We start from the raw sequence: 16,026 nt of genomic DNA, 5'->3' as shown, positions 1-16,026 counted from the left end.
TGAATACATACTACATATCATTCCTATTTTTATTATTTTGTTGCCACGATTGTAAATCTTACTTTGACTTACGCAACCATGAAATCAAAGTAGGTGATGTGAGCTGTATGTGGTGGTGGGTAGAGAATAAAAAAATGAGTTAAAAAAAATACATACTACACGACATAAACACGCCATTTTCAGCTGTTCCACTTTTCTTCCATGTTACCGGCGCACCTTGGCGGGGCCCTTCAATAAATAAAGAGAAATTTGTCTGTTTAGTGTCTAAAAAGGGGCTGCAAATCCTTAATAAATATCCACCACAGTCTCCTAAACTCCTGCAAAAAATAGCGGCTAAAGTTAGCAGCTAAATGCTCCACTATGTTCACAAGCTAGTCACTGACTGGGAGCTCAGCGGGTACTTTATCAGAGCTTTTTCTCTGACAACAGCTGCCTGCTGCGCCTGGAAACATGTTTGATGAGAGTCGTGAGAGTGAATCAAAACAATTAGCCGAGAGACACGCGAATGTTCCATAGAGCTGAGAGGACTATCACCGAGGTTTGGCTGATTCTTTTTTTGTAGGTTTGTCACTGTGAATGACCCATATTATCAGTCATCCGATCAACTGCAGCTATAAAAATATTGATGTGCGGCTTTAACTTTCAAACGGATATTATAGATTAAAGGCTGAGACGCTGCTTAAGATATTCTTGATATGCGGACGATCACAAACACAAACTGAGTTTTGACGGAGTTGAGCTGCATAAAGTTTTACGGCCTGTTTATAGTTAAGCATCAGTGTGACAGTAGAAGGCTATGCTGTGTTAGCAGCTGAGTCGGCCAATTGTGGTAGCATGAAAATTGAGATTAAACTGCCCACATGATTCTGCACACAGCTTTGCAGCATATAGTGAGTACAGCGAGGCACTAACATTACCAGAGTTTATGTTTCAATTTCTAACCATGCTAAAGATGTACACACTCATTTTAATGCCAAGTGCTTTGGTACTTTGGACTCTATAACCGAGATGGACTTAAACTCTACTGCCTGGACGTCCTTAGAGAGGCTAGTCTGGCTGGGAAACCATGTAGTGAACAATTATATTAATACTGTGTCACATCTTTCTTCACTGTTAGAAGACACTGCTTAAACTGCTCATGGACACCTCTGCTTCTACTATGATGACCACACACACACACACACACACACACACACACAGCATATTTGCTTTGTCAAGACAGTAAAAAAGTAAGTTGTAAGATTATTTCTCTATAAGTGGGCCACTTTGTCTTCAGGCTCACTACCAGACTCACACACAGAGGAGAGAGAAAAGCTATAAAAAGTATCATCTTAGAGCTAAGTCTGTGGGCTTGAACACTGGTTATCTTTTCTAGTGTGTGTGTGACCGTGGGTAGTGTGTGATCTGTGAACCGTGGCTGATGCATGGCTGCTGGGGGGGGGGGGGGGCAGGAATATACAGTTTAAAGTGACTCCCAGCGTTACACTGATCTGTACTGCTCTGTGCTGAACTGCTCTGCTCTTTATTGTCCTATTTAGTCCTGCTGAGGTGCATTTGATTCAACTCTGTTCAGCTCTGCTCAATTCTCTCAAGGAAATATGGCTCTGTTTTCCGCTCTCTCTCTATATTATCTGATTCGCTGTGTTATACCCTGGTCAGTCCAGCTGACTTCTGCTCTCATTTCTGCTGTAATCTATTTTGCCCTCAGAGTGAGGGTAATGAACCATAACCCTAACCCCATAACACAAAACAACACATGACTTCAAGTCAATGATCATCATGAGTAAAACAAACTGCAATGTGAACGTTCAAACATTAAAACAACAAATATTTCTCTTTTTAAAGACCCAACAATTCTCATCATGCTAGATGTCATTAACTATAATGTGTACAAAGAAAAAGACAAATTTGAAAAAACCCAAAAGTTGGGTTAAGATGTACAAATTTATGGCAATTTATTCAATAGTCGTTGAGATATTTCAATCTAGAATGACAGACAGACATTGTCATCCCCAGAATAATAGTAATGTGCTTAAAAAATACTGTATTGTAGCCAAGAACCAGTTTTTCATATGATTTTGTCCCAGGACACTTTATAAGTCTGGTGTTGTTTTGCAATCAATGCTGTACGTGAGGAGATAATAATAATGTTTGTGTGACATTATAACCTATAATGATTCCTTGGGATTTTATTTCTAATTGAAAGGGAACTCATCAGAGGACCAACTATTCATTTCACATGGTTATTAATTACCATAAAGGATCCCAGGTTCATTAAACTAATTATCCCCTTAATGAAGAAACACACATTGACTGCACACATTTTAACTTGGAGCAGCAGCCTAAAGGAGAGTTTAGAGGGCTACTCTTGTTACAGTATACACACACTGACACCTGGCAGGTACCCAGTACTACCGCATTCTTTTAATGTCAGTTGTGGAGCAGCTTGACTATAGTAATCATCAGTTGAACAACATGCCCAAAGGCACAAACAGCACCACCAACAACCAAGATCAATAGATTAAACCCGTGAAAAAAACAGTGTGAATTTTTGTTCTGACAGTTGGAGTGGACAACAGCCAGTGTAATGAAAGGCTTCCAATTTAACCTATTAGTGTATTAAATGGCATTTTGCTCACTTTAATTCTTAGAAAACTTTGGGTCCGGGTTGTGATAACATTAAAATACCAAGTCCACACAGACAAAATGATGAAAATAAAAAGTACAAGAAGGGAAAGAAACAGATACACACTGATAGAAACCCAAAGATAAAGCAGCAGAGCTGAAGTGAAGACGGGATGAACTATGAAGAGACAGTAGTAAAGACATTTTACCCACAAGGCACAGCTCCTCCAACAAAGGCAAACAGCAGAGCTGATAGGAGCTGACAGTGAGCGGATTGATGTACGACACTTAGCCTCTGGACCATTATCATAAGCATAGCTTATTACTAATCATCAAGCTGACTTACTGCAATCAGAGGAGGATGGAGACACACAGGCACACACGACTGGGCTGTATGTCAGTGAAACACACTCACTTTCACATTAATTTCCCCAGTGTCAGCCCACCATTCATTCAGTCAGTGGAGAAGCTCCAGAGAATCTCTTTTAAAGATAATGTTGTGAACACTAATTCAGTACAGATTGCAGTTTTTGTTCTACACGCGTCTCAGATGAAGAGCAGCTCTGCAGGCAGAGATAAAACAATGCATCAGTGAAAATAATATGGCATGAATTATCCAGTTATTAGTGATGGTGAATTGTTTAGTCAAAGGCAATCTAGAACTCACCACACTGAAAATATACTGCAAGTATCATTGACTTCTTCTTCATACATCTATGACATGTAAATAGCTATGTAAATAACTAGCCTGGCTCGCTAGTTTGAACTTAAGCGGGTAAGCTAGGCTAACTTAATGTAGTTAACTAACATGGGAACATCACATTTTCATCAACAGACACAACAAAGTTAAGTTTTTACTGAGATTCAGTCTGAGGTTACTGGTTCATTATTGGTTTCACACAAACACAGCTGTATTTCCTGTTTCAACAGAATTGTTTATTTCAGTGTTTAGAACCAAAATCACAGTGACAACACATGTTGTGTGTTTGACTGTTTGCACAGTTTTAAAAATCACCAGTAGACCTACAATTATCACTGAAAATGATGTAATGCCAAAAATTACATATCAACAGCTAAGCCTATTAAATGTATGATTTAACCCTAATAGTATTGGCCTATAAATGAGGTAATACAGTAAAAGGAAGTTATTTGCAGAGACAAACAGTAGCATACTATTTACATGATGCAGTTCTGTAAACCAATTTGAATAGTTCTACTATGCTCTACATTTTGAACATGAAATCAAACACTGATTTCTATCACAGTTAGAGGCCTCTCTTCCACGTGTTCAAAGGGTGAACTGACTTTGTAAATGTTGCTTCATTAGCGAGTGTTCACACCAAAAACAGCTGTGCGTTTAAAAAAATGGCAACAGAAGAAAAGCAGCAAATCCTCTCATTTGAGTAGCAGAAACATCGACAATTTTGCTTGATAAATGACTTAAATGATAAATTGATTATCATTGTCAATACATTTTCTGTTGATCATCTAATGAATTAATCATCTTCAGTACTATAACATGTGAAAAAGTGAAATATTCTTAAGCACTTTCAGCAGAAACTCTTTTTATTCCTTCATATGAAACTCAAATCTTCATCTTGTTTTGCATATAAAATTGGCAAGCAGCATTATGAACTAAAGAGGAGTTAATATAGACTCTCCTTGTGTAATAATCAAACACTACACTCATTTTATGAACATTTTATGCATAAAATCCTGTTTGTTTAAAATGGTATTATTGAGCTTTATCATCTTATGATCCTTTTCTCTTAATGAATGAAATCTTAAGTCTGAGATGCTATTTATTGAACTCTGTCAACATAATTTGGATTGATAGTATGACACAGTAAAATTAGATTTATTATTAAAATAGATTATTAAAAATGAATTTAAAAATGGGCATGGATGACAGTTGATACTAGAAACACTTAAGGTTATTTCCTATATTAGTAACATTTTCCCCTAGGGGATCAATAAATCTTAATCTTATATTAATGTTAATAATTAAAAATACAATATTTTAAATATTAGAAATCAGCTAAAGTCACTACTGCAATGTCCAATCAAAATTCATCTTGGCATGAATGATTTATTTTCATTTTTTAAATTCACTTTTAGCCTAAGACTACCTCTGATACTGCTGCAGTTCAACCCTCTGCTGCAGAGTCCTTATTGAAGTGTGTCTTATGCTTCCTCTTCAAAACAAAACATGCTCGTGTGATTTTATTCAGCCGTAGTGTTGTCAAATAAATTAATGCATAATAATAGTGAAACTGTGATTTTTTCCCCAGACTATAATTGTCAAAATCTATAATCGTTGCATCCCTAATTAAAATATGGGGAAGCTTTTCGTCTTGCAAATATAAAAGGTGGGTTCACCCATCGTTGCATTTCTGATTATAACACAAAGGGAAATTTTAGGAAAGTGAGGCAGTGAACCGATAACAGTTGAGATTCATGAGAAGAAAATGTTCCATCTGCACTTTGTTTTTTAACTTGCTTCACGAGAACAGAGGGTTGAGAGAATTATTCCTGCGTGTTCACATATGTAGAGAATCTGGCCGAGACATTCAGATGTGCATACATTATATATGCAAATGATTACATCTCCTCAGAAAACAACAGTATTTACAATTACACAACAGCAGATCGTTGAACCAGAACCCTACCTTCAATGAGATTTTCACCCACTGACGAAAGGTCACACCACAAACATTTCCTCACGACCATCCAGTAGCACACAAGCAGAGAGTCGGGGGCTTTCTACATGTTAAATATTAAGTGAGCCTACCTGTCAAACATCTACAGGAAACTGTCATTGTTTTGTAAAGTGGGAAACCTCGACATTCAAAATTCCAGCATCACCAGAGCCTTCACAAGTGGCAATTTGTGAGAACAGGAAATGCCAGAATGCATGTGAACCTGTACGGTTGAGAAGAAGGGTTAAACATTAACACAGAGAAACACAAGAGAGACACACACATAACACACACAAAGGGGTGTGTGTGTGTGAGTTTACCGTTCCTCCTCATTTGGCTTAGCCTGTTTGGATTAGTGTCACCAGCTAGAGGCCAGACCTAAGTCCCCCAGGCCCTCCTGTCACACAGGGTAAATACAACTGTGTGTGTGTGTGTGTGTCTGTGTGCGTGTGTGCGTGAGTGTGTGCGTGTTTGTGAGTGGAGCCAAGCCAACAAGAAACACCAGATTCTTCACCAATTAACATCAATGCGACGGGACCACTGACATTTAAGATGGGGATGTTCCCTGTTCTGTCCTTGAGCTCAGCCTGAAAATCTCTCTCTCTCACACACACACACACACACACACACACACACACACACACACACACACACACACACACACACACACACACACACACACACACTCTCAATTGTGTTTTTTGAAAATATGTATTCTAACATGATTTCAGCACTTTCTATTCCAAACATATTGCTTTACCACAGATACACAGTATTTGGATGATTTGGGCTTTTTATTATAGAGCAGAAGTGGTTTGGTCACAGTCGTCCACATCTGAAGTTGAATTTATTACACTTTTTATGTGGATATTAAACATGAGTATATACAGTAAATCAGTGGTCTATTGGGAGCCCTTTACTTGAATTGCAACATATGAGAAATTTTGATTGAACAAGACACACGCAAGGGTTGGAAAAAGTCCTATAAAAAAAAAAAAAGTGCCAATACAACATCTGGGGTTTGGTACAAATACAAAAACAATACTTTTTTCAGTACCTTATTTTGAGAAATATAAACATGTATTTCTACAAAGAGACAAAGTTCTCAAATGTTTGCCCTGAATTAATAAATTAGCCATTCAATGATACACAGTGCAACACCGGTATCAAAACGTACTGAGATTTGATTTCCAGCCCGTAATTCCACATGGTATGAACTATTAGCTATAATCAACTTCATCAGTATTACACATCAGCTATTACAGCTTCAGTGCAGCTCTCTGTTGTTCTTCCTCAGAAGTGTATATCAGTCAACTCAAAATCAAACAGCCAAGGTCAAAAATTAGAAGACAGCAACTGTAATACTGCCTACTTTTTGGCAAAGAAAAAGCAGCTGGATAAATGGTGTGTGTGTTGTATATTCTACAGAAACCTCTAACTTGTAATTTCAACTGTTTTTATAGTGCCTGACATGTCAATCAAGCCGCTTCTTAAACAGTTAAAACATGTGGAATGTTTAGATTCTCACAATGTGGATATTTTTGGAGTACATGGTTCCTACAAGACAATGGTAAATGGTTTGATGAACTCAAGCCATGGTTGATCTGTACACAAACTCAAAACAAATCTCCAGGACTATATTTAGCTCTTCCAGCTCATCACACTAGTTCGCTAGCAAATGATCGAGTAAGGTCTCGTACACAGGGCAGCGTGTGTGTGTGTGTGTATGTGTCTGTGTGTGATAACCAGATTGAAATTACTTTGACAAGAGATGTTGCATGGCCTTGTCACACACATTCACACACAGATGCAGAGCAGTGTGCGGTGGCAGAGAGAGCCAGCGAGTTTGTCAGGCAGAACACAATAACAGCCTCGTGTACATGCTGGCTCTCACAAATTCAAAGTTTTGTCTTGGTTTCTTTCTATGATCTTTTAAGAAATGTGTGCTTTGGCTGCCTTTAGTGTCAGCAGGAAGTGATTAAAAACGATACCGGTTGAGTGCACAGAGGGACATAACTGACGTGGCTGGTGTGTGATGCTTCACACAAAACTAAAAAGTTGAACTGGAAAGTCTAACGTTATTTATGTGACCGTTAGATTTCAATACGGGTGAAACAAGAAGTTGATTAGTTGATTGAGAGAAAATTAATCTGCCACATTTTTGAGAATCAGCCAATCATTTCAACTATTTCCTCAATCAAAAATGCCAAATATTCTCTGGTTCCGGCTTCTTAAATGTGATTATTTGCTGCTCTTAGTGTTATATCACTGTAAATTGAGCGTCCTTGTGGTTTGGACTGTTAGTCAGACACAACAAGACATCTGAAGACATCGTCATGGGTTCTCAGAACTTGTGATGGGGATTTTTCAGGATTTTGTGACTCTTCATGGCCTAAATGATGAAGTGATTATTGCCAGATTAACTGATAATGAAAATAATTGCTAGTTGCAGTCACATTCTAGGTTAAGTGTCCATTTTCAACACCAGAGTGTATTTTGGCTTGTAGGCCTTTTTCACAACAGACGTTTTGACTTCTGTCGTAGTGGGAAAAGCACAGATGTTACTAATAACATTAACAATGGCTCTGCTCCATTCAAGAGTCCCAGTGAGACAGTGTGACAGTAATACATATCCACACCCAATGCTCTCAACTTCATGTGAACAACTTCAGTTCCTTGGAAGCTTTTCGTTTCTGTTTTCATGGCGAATGCTTCAAGTAGAATGACAGAGTATTTACCTGGATCAGTTACTCCAGTGTTTTTGTATATTGTCCATAAACAACTGTCTTTGTCATGGCTAGTCTCCAACTTTGTTCCAGGTGTCGAGTCCAGTTCAACAGGGAGTTTCATATTATCTGTTAAATGTTTGCATTTGTTATATGGACAGCTCTCTTGGGTCCTCTTAAAAGTTTTTAAATTTCGAAATTTAGTCTGGTGCAGCTGCAGCGGAAAGTCAGCAGTCCCGTATGAGTGTTTTCTTTTATAAGACTGTAGAAAAGCTGACCATACGGTCAAGAACACAGGGAAGAAGTTTCTGGAAGCATTGCATGAGTTACAAGAAAAAAAAAACAGTCTTAACATCAGGTCAGCACTCCTCATTTCTGGCATTTGTCTAACCGCAATAACGGGGCTTTTGAGTGTTACAAACACTGTGGTGTATTTGTTTCATTGTGTTCCACAAAGGGCCTCCAAAACACACTATCAAAAAACACATCATTCAAGCAGCTAAAAAACCAAGCAGCAATCAAACAAATCATTATCATACATGCATAAGACATTTTAAAGAGGACATGGAGCAGATGCCTACTTAACTATTACTGACTATTCATCTCATGTTACCCTAAAGAGAGCAGGATATGCAGAATATTTTAAATTCTCAAAGACAATTTAACATTTCTCTCACTATTCAGTGTGGCGTTAAAGCTGTTTTTTGTTTTACAACTCCAGGAAAGAAATGACAAGAGGGTGGCCAGGTCACATAAATTCCTTGCCTGAAGAAAAAAACATAACAGTACTTCATTAGCCTGATAACAATAGAACAAAAACTGAAATTGGCTTCTCAAATGCCATATCGTGTGTGTATTGTTTCTTTCTTTCTCCCTTTCAACTTTTAGCCAGTAAAAAAAGAAAGGAAACCATGGGTTCATTCAGAGCAACACCTGGCAGAACAGCTGTACAGAGGACACAGAGTTATGTATTTCCAAAGCAGGTGCAGATTTTATTTTCCTGCTCGTTTTGAAGCCCTGACATGGCCTCAGGCGTCGAAACCAGCAGTGAGCTCAAAGACCAGTGTCAGCGAGCCAGTGCTGTAAAAACAACATGTCAACACAACTTAATACATACACATTAAAGTCAGCCACAACCTCATGTGACAGCTGGGACTAACCAATCAGCACTTAGCTGGGAATGGGGGGAAAAAAAAACCAATGGGAGCCACTGTGAGTAATGAAATGGACAGTTAGATAGTGGACTCATTCTGCCATGTGTTGAAGCTGATGAGATGACACCGCAAAGCATCATGGGAGGAAAAGGCACACGTGCTGTGGAGGTAGTTGAGAAGTGTTTGTACTCCCACATACACCCTGATATATTGTGTATGGAAAAAAAAAACAGAGCTTACAGACATCACAACTAGTTCTGAAGCCAATCGTGGTCCAGTATGCAACTTACACAAGTGTGACGTGGAAACTTGAAGCCTTCAGTGCACAAACACTGAGAATAGACTTTACAGTGAAGTAGGACACATCTTGTGTCCAGCAGTTAAACTTCTGAAACGAAATATATTTACATATTTATAAATTCTGGTATTTTAAACAAAGGCGAAGGAGGAGATACCATTTTAAGGATTTTAAGGTGGTATTTGTGGAAAAACCATATCAGACACACATTACTGTTCCAAGCAGAGTGTTTTTATATGCCTGTCTGTCTCTTTAAGTTTCTTTTCAGACAACACATCCACATTTACTTGTCATTTTCATATTACTATTATTAGACCAATCTCCCCATGGCTTCTTCTCTCATTTTATGTGATGGTGCCAAGTGCGGAGCCAAATGTCTTGGTCAGGTGATCATCTTCAAGACAAAAGAAATCAGACCATGACCTGCATGCAAAAGTAACAACAATGGTGAACGTCAGTGCCACCTCCTTTCACTCCTGCTGGAGCATGAACCGCTTGTGCTCTGCCAGCTGATTCAAACAGCTAATGGAGCTAAACGATTCTGGCCACCGGGGTTGTGAGTGCAGTCGGCTGGCCGCTGCAAATTCTGTCTAAAGAGAACGATTTCTACCAACTGAAGAAAATGCTAAACACAGAGTAGCAGATTAGTGAAAACTTCTATCTGCACAATGACAGCCAATCACATAGCGTAGGACAAAACAGTGAAGTGCTGCACTTGAGAGGCCGGCACCTTGGCTACAGGAGACTAAGGTTACACAGAGTCACAACCTGCTAACAAGCTATCTGGACAAGAACAGAGACAGATCACGTTACAGGATAATGTTACAGTCACATTAGCAGAGGCTGTGTTTGTATTTTAAAGGGTCTCAGGTAAATGTCATCAAGAAGCAGGTGCACAGTCGCACACACACACTCACAAACACACCTCATGCTAGTTTAACCGCTCTAAATCTCAAGCTTTTGGGAAAATACTTCACCAGTGCTGTCCTGCTGCTCCACAGTCAAGAGGAAGTGTTGCTGCAGTCATGCAGGATGCAGACAACTCTCTGCATCAGGGCCAAAAAACAAACACTGTCTGTTTTAGAAACACAAACATATTACAGTTTGATTTCCATTTCCATTTGATTTGGAGAAGGAGAATGTGAATACAAATGTGTTCACATCCACAGGCTCAAGTTAAACCAGAAAAGCAAGTGACTGAGACATTTCCCATCTCATTTCTTCCTCGTGAATCACACATTTTGTGTTCAAAATGAGTTCTCCTTTCATAAAATGATGATTGGTAATATACTCGTTTTAGCTTCCTGAATTTCTCTTCCCTCACTTTGTATGTGTGCATGTGAGTGTGAGTTCTTGAAACTATCCCTCCTTCTGCAGTAAAACAAAGAGGTGAAACCACAACGCAGTTCTCTGGATTCCTGGAATGAAACACTAAGCTGTCCTACAAAGAAACACAAACAGAGTCTAGTCAGTGCAGTAAATATGTTAAAAATTCTTGAAAAAGAGTGTAAAGTTTAGACAAATAATATCCAGAAATCAGATCCAGATCAAATATTGACATCTCCTGGAGTGATTATTGTTACTGGTTTATGTTAACCTACGACGAGGGTCGTATCCTTGCAGAACAGGAGCAGACGTTAAAAACACAAACCATGTTTACGGACAGTAACTAAAACATTCAAATACAGCATAGCTCACAGCAAAGTATGTTTTACATCAATTAAGCTAATTTTACACAAACTCACACTCAACTTGCTGGTTAAAACAAACCCACAGATAGATTTCAGAATATTCGAGGCCATTTTCCACCTACTCAAATATCTATTCAGCAAACGTTATCACACAGCCATACTTACCCATAATTTAGCTGTAGCTGTTTTCCTTCAAAACATCATAATTTGAAAAAGTAACTTCATCCATGTTTTCCACCGTCCTGCCCTGTCTCCCTCTCTTCTTCCCTCCATCCCCCCCCCCCTTTTACTGCCCTGATTCATTTACTCCAACCTCACCTCCTCTCTCCTCAGATGGACTGTTGGATATTGTTTCTGACAAGTCAAATGGAGATAGATTTGTCTCCAGCCATGCTCACATGCCAGTTTTTTGGGGCAGTGTGTGGGTGTGTTAATGCACATGTCATGTCTATGTGTCCAAAGCAAGAATTGTTAGAACTGTTAGAGGGGGAAAAAAAGCATAAATATTGGTATCCTAGTATTTGTCATGACCTTTATACTTAATACATACTTAACTCTCCATTAATGCTGAAAAGGGAACATCACTAACACATTGGCTCTGCTCCCAAAGTGCTACATCATCCAACAGTCTCACAAGCAGGGAAAGTGCTGATGGAAACAAAATTAAATAATACAAGCTTTTATCCTCTACTCGTTTGTTAAAAAAACAGCTAATTTCCATTCTTTCCATCCTTAATTTGCCATTTAACGCTTCCTGTCCTCACCCCATTCAACCCTTCTGTCCCTTACACCACCATTCAACCCTTTCAACTAGGGCTGTGCAATATGACAATATATATCATCGACGATCGAAAAAAAACGTCTATCCTTTTTATATTTTGCTCTATGATTTGTGTCACAAATCGCACTCTTTACGGCAGTATTTGTCACCATTTGGAGTCTGTCCATCTTTTGCACTGATTACATTAATAAATGACTCCTCATGGCTTTTTATTCATGAAGCTTTTATTGCATTTACAGTAACATAACAAGTGTAGTTGTTGTCAACTTGAGTACAGGCGGGGCTGAGCCCTCCTTGTGTGTGCTGCACACAGCGCAGCAGAGAAGAGACAGTGAACCAGGTGAAGTACTCACCTACACTCATTACCTTACTGTAAGTGCAATAAAAGCTTCGTGAGTAAAAAGCCAAGAAGAGTAATTAATTCATGTAATCCGTGCAAAAGATGGACAGAATGATGAAAAATATTGCCATAAAGAGTGTGATTTTTTTGTTTGTTGCAAAGGTTTTAGTGTTAAAGTTATCCTATCAATCAACTCTGGTGTCTTAATGGAGGTCCAGTAGAGTCCATTCTGACAAATGGTTTACATGTATAACAAACAAAGAAGAAGATATGCCAGAGACAATGGTGTGGTGAAAGTGAAAATCTATATGGCCCGCTGAAAATATTAGCAAACTGTGATTTACATTATTAACAGCTGCGCTCCTTCCCTTTCCATTCATTTTTCATCTGTTGCCGTGTTGTTTGCCTTCATTCAACGTGCACTCTTCAACATGCTGGGAGTTGCACAGTTAAACTACAGCAGCGCAAACTTACTTTATGTTGCTCAGGGTCTCTCTGAACTGGAGAACCACATGTGGGCATATCAAACACATTCAGACCTTGTGCTGCAGTAACGTAGGCTTAAAACACACACTGCAAACACAGGAGGTGTATGAAAAACAGACACATGAAAGTGTTGGACTGTAAATTACAAACAAACCATGAGTGGAAAAAAAATACTAGTCACCTGATAATAGTTTCAAAAAGTGCCTGAAGAGGAGCAAACTTAAAACTCCATGGCAACACATGTCAAAGACATTTAGACAAAGTTTTGATCCCTAAACACTACAACAAACACCTTCACTGAGTTATCTTGAACCTTCTTCCATCGGAGAACAAGAGGATTTTATTTTCTAAGAGTGCACCGACATCCGTATGCAGTCAGCGCCCGCTGCACAGTGTCTGCACTCCAAGAAGGGGATTAAAGTTGTTGTGTATTTCCCTCACATTCAAATACATTATATTTACATATTTTCTATTTTTCATAATGCATTATCGAGCATTTCCACCAACACAGTACTTTCCCAGAATGTTTTGAGTCGTGTTGACTCAAATAAAGAAACGAAGATCTATAACAGAAACCTAATCCATTCCTTCACCTTTACTCTATTCTGCCAAAGGACAGCCAAGAATTTACTGCTTTAATTTGTCTTTCTTGCTGTCTTTCTTCCTTATTTTCTCTTTGGCAGGAATACACCATACTGGGTGGCATCTACCCCTTTTCCTCTTGCCTTGTACTCTCTCTGATCTTCATCAGCTCTTCTCCTATTCTCATTTCCTTCCCTCTCTTTTCCCTCCCTTGACAGCAAAGCAAAGATAACCTCTAACAAACTACAGCCATTTAATTTTCTGCTTCTTTTCCCCTCTTTCTCTCTGCCTACTATCTTTCCTTCCACTCCCACAGCAAGCAGAGGATTATTCCTTGTAGATTAACAGCCTGACTTTGTCTCCCTGGTTGCCACCCCTCTCGTCTTTTTGCTCTTCTTCTCTCATCCCTCATTCGTTCCTGTGCCTTAATCTTGCCTATATCTCTCCTCCTTCTCTTATTCATCTCTCTCTTCTTCTCCTGCGCCCCTCCTTGCCATCAGGGAACAGTGGATTACCTCCAGTGAACTACAGCAGTGGTGTGATTAGCAGCAGTAGTTAAGATGACAGAGCAATCATCTGAACCTATATGGCTGCAGAGAAAACCACCGCTCTTGGTATTACACGAGCGGCTTTGATCACAGGGATGAGTGCCAGCGTCCACTGATCCAGTGTGTATGCATGCATTCATATGTGCATTAGTGTGCGCAGGAAGAGCTCTGAAACACACTTCACGAGTAGCTTGATACCACTGTCAAAACAAACCGTTTTATAAGTGCCACACCGATAAATTTGTTATAACTTTAGGGCTTTTATCTATCGCCACTTCACCTCAACTCCCGTTTTTATTTTGTCTGTTGTTCTTAGTGCTAATGCCACCCAAGTGCCAACCAAAGCAGCCTTAATCAATTCACTGTTGTCAGTGGCAATGATGCCTTTCAACTCTCCCTTTTAAATGAGATTTGCAATAGAAAGGAGGCACCGGCCTGCTGTATTCAGTAGCAGGAGGCTCCTTCAGCTCTCTCAAGTCGCCTCTCTGTGATGTCTGTGCATGTGCGTGTGTGTGTGTGTGTGTGTGTGGGTAGGTGGGTGTGTGTGCATGCAATCTCCAGTGTTAGATGCAGCAGATGCTTCAGCAGAGGGGAGCCACACATCAGCCTTGATATTCTTCCATTAGTAACTCAGCCCCCTCCCCCCCTCCCCTTACTCACGCTGTCAGAAATTGATGATCCGCAATTACACAGCATGTGTCAGTGCAACTAAACATCATTTAATAGCTCCAAGCTGACAGAGCATGACAGAGCAAGCGGAGAAGCACCAGTGTCACAATAAAAGTAGGCCTACCATGTTTTCTCTCCCGGAGCATGTTGCCTGTACACAAACCAAATGTGGTGTTGTGTGTGTGTGTGTGTGTGTGTGTGTGTGTGTGTGTGTGTGTGTATGGCTTCATGACTGTTGACTGTTATAGGAATGCTATATTTATACAATGATCACTATAAAAATACTTTGAGTAGTAGGGTGACCAAGGAGATGAATAAACTCACTATAGAGTGCTCCAGTATATCCCCATAGCATTATCATAGGAATATTTCTAGTATTAGCACTAGTATATTAGTAGAATAAATATAAATATGATATGAAAATAACATAAAGAGGATGAAAGGTATGCTAAAGTCACTGTAAACTCACTATTGGGCACCAAAGCCACATTTTATTTTTAAGTCCAAATATAAATATTAAAAGTGTATAATTATTTTTCCTTAGGGACAATAGCCCATGGACCATATTCTCACTGTTATTGTTACTAAAAAACACAGAAAATAAGAAGCGTAAACAGGTCCTTGATATTCAACCCGAACAATTATTCGAGTTGGACAGCCAAACAACTCCTGACAGTCACTTAAATCAGGCTGTGGGGACTTGCGTAACTTACTGTCTGTTGCACTAACACTAAGTTTATAGTAAACTTATATTTTTTTGCTGTTGTAGCTCAAACAGGATAAAAAACATTACGTATATAAAATTCCAATGGGAACTAAAGAACATTTCCTTAAAGCAAGAGAGTATTACAAAGAGTATTACAGAAGCGGACTACTACAGTAATTAGCTTCATTTTACTTACGGTATGCGTCTCTTCTGAGGGTTTCTCGAACTAAATCCCTTTAAGTTTGTTTGCGGGAGACACTTGGATATAAAGTGAGTACACAAACATACACACACACGCCCCTCACACACACATAAAACACACTCACACACGTAAGGTGCTCTGAAAGCGCAGAGCCGTCTCTCTCCTGCACTCTGCGCTGTACTGTAGCGCGAGCTCTCCCCCAACTATCACCTGCCATGTGATAGGCACGAGGCGTTCACGAGCTCCTCGTAACTTTTAAACTTATTTTTCGCCGCTCGTTTATCCAGTGGCGCCCGTCGTCTAATGTGATTTGTAATATTACTTTGAAATATCAGGGGTTTTTTTTATCAAGTACTGAATCAATTGCAGCATGTTGCATTTGAGATCAAAATGAACCATCCTACTGGCAGACTTCGTGCCAATAATATTACCCTCACAGCAGGGCGCCAGCACTATCTGTCGGCCTTAGACACAGAGCCGTTTCTGGACATTTCAGGACATTTCGAGGCATTTAATCCA

At 39.4% G+C, this 16,026-nt stretch overlaps 1 protein-coding gene across 6 annotated transcripts in view; it reads right to left on the bottom strand.

Annotated features, from left to right (window-relative positions):
• The window catches only part of ppfibp2b (PPFIA binding protein 2b), an 84,674-nt gene extending 68,964 nt beyond the window's left edge, over nt 1–15,710 (bottom strand). For all 6 annotated transcript variants that reach the window (XM_042411221.1, XM_042411215.1, XM_042411216.1 and 3 more), the window contains exon 1: nt 15,502–15,710. The gene's annotated coding sequence lies outside the window, so the exon portion shown is untranslated. The remainder of the gene's footprint in view (nt 1–15,501) is intronic.
• Nucleotides 15,711–16,026: the final 316 nt, after the last annotated feature.

This window comes from Thunnus maccoyii, chromosome 5, assembly GCF_910596095.1.
Source record: "Thunnus maccoyii chromosome 5, fThuMac1.1, whole genome shotgun sequence".
In the NCBI taxonomy this organism is placed as follows: Eukaryota; Metazoa; Chordata; class Actinopteri; order Scombriformes; family Scombridae; genus Thunnus; species Thunnus maccoyii.
The sequence above is the reverse complement of the archived record's forward strand: the minus strand, read 5'-3'. Positions and strand labels throughout refer to the sequence as shown.